Below are 5,029 nucleotides of genomic sequence, written 5' to 3'. Positions count from 1 at the left end.
TACCTTGCTGAACCAAGGAAGCCTCAGCCTAGATTCTGAGCCTATCTTTCTATTTTTCCCTTTTTTCCCTTTTTGTGGCTTTCCTCAATTTCGCTTTCAAACTCCTTATTCGGGCTCTCAAACTCAAGTTCTGTGCCTTGTAATGGCGAGCCATGTGTCTTAGCAGTGTGTTGTCGTCATTGGCTTTATTCAGAATGTTGTCCAAGTGCATGTTCACTCTCTCAAGGACAGACTCACGATCCTCCATAACCTATTGCTCCAATGAAGTGAATTCAATCCCCCTCTGCTGGGCAGTCAGGCGATCCTCATGGATGTTCTGCAACTCCACGATCACATGTTGGTCTTCCAGCTATTTGTTCCTCTGCTCTAAATACCTGATGTTCCATTTGGCCATCTCCAACTTGAGTGTCAAAGAGTGAATCTCTGCCTCTTGCTCCTGGAAGATCTCTTTCAGCTGTGTATTTTGTGGACGTGTACCTGCATCATCATCATCACGAAGGAGAATGGGTCTAGTCTTTCTTTCACCTAGTGGCACACCTGAAGGCCCCTCCTCATGCTTGGGTTTCTTGCCCTTGTCCTGCACCTGTACCTGTATTGTCGATGTAGGAAGCGAGGTCCCTTCCACCCCGAGTGGAGATAACACTCGCTTTGCTGCTGCAAACAAAGGCCTGGTGTCTTTTGGATATCCTCTCTGATATGTGATGGAAAATGGCACCACAGTGGTCTCATGGCACTCATGCTGATGAGAAGGACCACCTATCTCATGTTTTGCCTCTGATACTCCCTGTGGGGCGCTGAAGAAATCACGGGAGATGAAGTCCTCCCAAGCAATGCCCTGCAATCCCAACTGATGGTCCACCAAAATCTGGATAAGAGCGAAGTGATATACACTGTTGAGCTGCTGCCGAGGGGTCTTGTGCTGCATGAACTTTCTCATCCTCTCTATGTTCCCGCAGATGAAAAATGGGAGGTTCATCATACGTACCCTAGTAAAGTGCATGAGTAACCTGATGTGATATGCATAAAGGTGATAAAACCTCCCTTCACAACTGAAGTATTTCATGATCAATCTCATGAGTGGAGCATAATCATCTCTTAGAAATCTGAATGGGAAAACTCTAGTGAGCTGACTCAAAAAACTGGCTTTGATGTAAGGCTCATAAAGTTCTCTCTCCACTTTCATCTAATTTACCATTGGACCTTTTGATTAAACAATTATTATTAAATGAATACATAGTTACCTATTGTAACTAAATTCTAAGAATAATAATATTTTAATACTATTTATTTGTATTTAAATAATTTAGGGATAATAAATATAGGTTAGGCAATAAAGATGAAGATATAATGACCATTATGACAATAAAAATATTTATTATTCAATTAAATAATACTATATGCTTCTATTTTTAGTAAAATCTGGGGTTTGACTTTGATCCTCAGGTCAAAATTAGCCGTTACAATATAGCCGTTGGAGTCGCTGCACACTCTATTTAATCAAGCTAAACCAGATCAGTTCTTCAACTTGTCCTGACGATGAACCACACTGGTTGGTTCGAAACGCGTCGACAAACGATTAATTATGTGATTTTGCCGAAGAGTATCTAAACAAATTTGGTATGCTTGTTGCCACTGATATGGTTTCGGGTGTCAATGTGAAAGTGACCCCTGCCAGGATAGACTATCCTCCGTGTAGGTGAAGTGCAAAAAGACGGGCCAACTCATGATGAATCCTGACATTTGCCACCCTCTGACAGAATTCGAAACATGCCAAGTGTTGGAAACAAGACATAGCGAGGGGGCATGCCTGCAACTTGGTGAGGGTATTTGGTTCATCCCTGACATGTCTGCCACTCCTAGGTCTCCGGGGGGCCTGTTCTCCAGAAGCTGTGTCACTGTGAGTCTCCCCCTCATAGTCTGATGAAGTTCCCGATGCCATTACTGTTGTTTGTACCCTGATTTTTGTGCTGTCCTCTGAATCCAATAGTCCTAGTGGATGCTCTGCAAATCTGTCACCAAGGGGACAATAAAATGGGGAATATTAGGAGGGGAATGATGAAATAGGGATAGGGGTTTAAAGGGAAAATTTGTCAGGGATTTGGGAGTGTTTGGGGGTGTGGTTTTGAAGGGGTAGGGTTAAGGGACCTTTGAGCTATATGAGTAAAGGGGACAAAGGGATATGTTCACAATGTAGCTAGGGCAACCATTATGGAAAAAGCTTCGGGGGAATTAGCTGATAGAGGTAGGATAGCAACATATTTTACAATCATGTCACTGTAGCAGAACCCTAGCTTTTGATTTCTTGGTGTTTTCCTTCGTTTATTTTCAAAAAGTTTTTGCATTCGGTTCATGGCCTAAAAATCATGGTATTCTTCTCAAACTTAATGCCAAGAGTGAAGGTAGTTTGGTCTACCTCTCAAGCATGGTAGGCATTCACAAAAACCTAGGCAAACTGGTGCATTTTCGAGCTTATAAGTCTGTGCACCACGCTCACTGCCTAGTGTGCTGCGCGCTCTGAGTGCACCGCGCCAGTGGAAAATTTAGACATGTGAACAGGCCCCAGTGCGTCGCGCAATATGAGTGCGTCGCGCCAGTATGTGTGTGCGCCACGCACTATTAAAATCGCCCAAAAATGTTTGAAAAATAGGGGATAGGGTTTTGGGCAGTTTTAGGGCATTTTCCGTAGGAATCATGATGGGAATGGAGGTGGGAACGAGGGTGAGTGAGGAGACAAGGGGAGTGGTGCAGACCTTGGTGGCATCATTGCAAATTTGCAACCCCCATTATCATTGTTTTTAATGATTCTTTTCATGATCTACCTTGTGATTTTGGGGTACCATTTGAACGTCTTATGCATACCATATAAACAACAAAACTGATGGAGAAGAGTTGACAATAGAGCCTACCTCTTTATTTGCTAGCTTTCCCAAATGTTGGAGTGTTTGGGCATCGTTTGCGGACCGCTGGACTGTGTGCGCCGCGCGCTCCTCCTAGTGCGCCACGTGCCTTATACGCGTCGCGCCCTTGCAAATCTCACACTGCAGGGCGGCTGCCAGTGCACCGCGCGCTCCTCCCAGTGCGCCACGCGCCTTATACGCGTCGCGCCCTTGCAAATCTCACACTGCAGGCCGGCTGCCAGTGCGCTGCGCGCTGTGTGTGCACCACGCGACCTGGTGTATGCGCCGCGCTTACCAAATCGCCTCCCACTCACTCAAACACTCACCAATCTCACTCTTCCACCTTCTGCAATGTCTTTCCAAGTCTTCAATGGCACAATGGTTTTGCTTTGGGCTACCATATGTATTTATAGGCTTTAAAGAAACTGGTTTGATTTTTCCTTCTATGAAAACCCACTTTATAATGTTTTTGTTTTGCACTTTTCTTCATTGACTTTAAAAACTCTGTTTTTCATTTTTCTTCAAAATCTTTGGCTTTCTTGATGAAATTTTCGGCATTTCTTTGTGGGGACTGTATGACGGAGCATCTGGCTTTGAAATCTCTGACTGCATCTGAAAATGTCAACTGTCGATTTTTTGGAAAATTTTGTCATAGTTGACCTTGTTTGACTGTTCTTCAAAACAGAGTTTTGAAGAAAAGTCGATGTCTCTTGTGGTGATGATGAAGCTTTCTGCACTGTAGGTGTATAAGATCTCCCTCTGGCCTGCATGACCTTGTTTTGGGCATGTTTTCCGAGACCAAACTGATGAATTTCTCGACCCAAACCATAAAAATGAATCTGCCCTGTAACATGACTAGACCTTGACTATCATAACTTTGATTGACTTTAGGCTAAGACCTGAGCTAGCAGAGGCTAGGCATGAGGGGAAATGAGTATCATGACTTTCTCCGTCAGATCATGGCATGTCCCTAGTGAAATGCAACTGAGTGAATGAAACGGGACACCTAAAATTGAAATGCACAAAGAGCTTTGATCTCTGAGGGAGGGCTGACCAGACCGACTCTAACAACTGATATGCTGATCCCTTGGATCACGCTACTGCCCCATTTAGGATTGAATCCATCCAAGGCATTTGGTGGAAAGACGAGCAAGCGCGACCTCATTGAGAAGATGAAGGACAAGTTTAAACTTGGGAAGAAGCCGTGCAGATACTTGATTACTTCCATTATTGACCCTGAGGTATAGGTTGCCATGAAGATTCTAGCTGGAAAGGTTATGAGAAAGTGTCGCGCGGATGAGGTGTTGACACCAGTGGTTTGATTGGCAGCACAGTGCTCGGAGGGTGTACATTTCAACTGGGCGTGCTACCTATGTAGTGAGTTCCTCGTAAACTATAGAGAGGCACATAATGACATTAAGGCATTCCACTATTCATGGTTGATGCTCTTGACAGTGCTCTTTGCATGGGATTTACCAGAGGATAGCCAGTCTCCTCTGGTGGAGAAGGATTTACTAGAAGCTGTAAATTTTGCATCTCTCTGGGCCACCAAAGATGTTGCGCAGGTCACAAAGAGCAAAGTATTTTGGGTGTTGATGGAGGCAAGCATTCGCATAGCCATCAACCACAAGCCGTGATTGTCACAAACCATGTTTGAGAAACATTTGGGGTACACGAAGTTCAAAGCACACTTCCACCATGTCTACATCGGGGCATGAAAGGACCCTGAGCAGAAATGGTTCAACCTACCATATATTTCTATGGATGATGCTATTGAAGAGGTCATCAAGCATTGGCAAACAGAGTGGCATTCTCCTTCTGACCTGGCTGCAGGGACTAGCAAGTCCGTAGAGAAGAAGAAAAAGGAAGAGGCCAAGTAGAAGGTTCAACACTTGGCTGAGAAGAGGAAGAAAGAGGTTGAGGTAAAGGCCTGAGTAGAAGTGGAGCGTACCACGAAGGAACAGGGAAGAGAAGGAAGAGCATGGATCTGAAAGAAGTTAGAAGTCTCCTTTGCCCCAAACGTGGGAGGAAGAGTGGTCAGAGAAGGGTAGCGGTGAGCAGCAGGAAAGAACTCCCTGTTGGCATTATGTTATCGGGTATGACTGTATGTTACAGATGTTGTACTTGATGGC

Source organism: Pinus tabuliformis, chromosome 7 (genome assembly GCF_031772625.1).
Source record: "Pinus tabuliformis cultivar Carrire ecotype Pingquan chromosome 7, CPIR1, whole genome shotgun sequence".
Classification (NCBI taxonomy): domain Eukaryota; kingdom Viridiplantae; phylum Streptophyta; class Pinopsida; order Pinales; family Pinaceae; genus Pinus; species Pinus tabuliformis.
The sequence above is the reverse complement of the archived record's forward strand: the minus strand, read 5'-3'. Positions refer to the sequence as shown.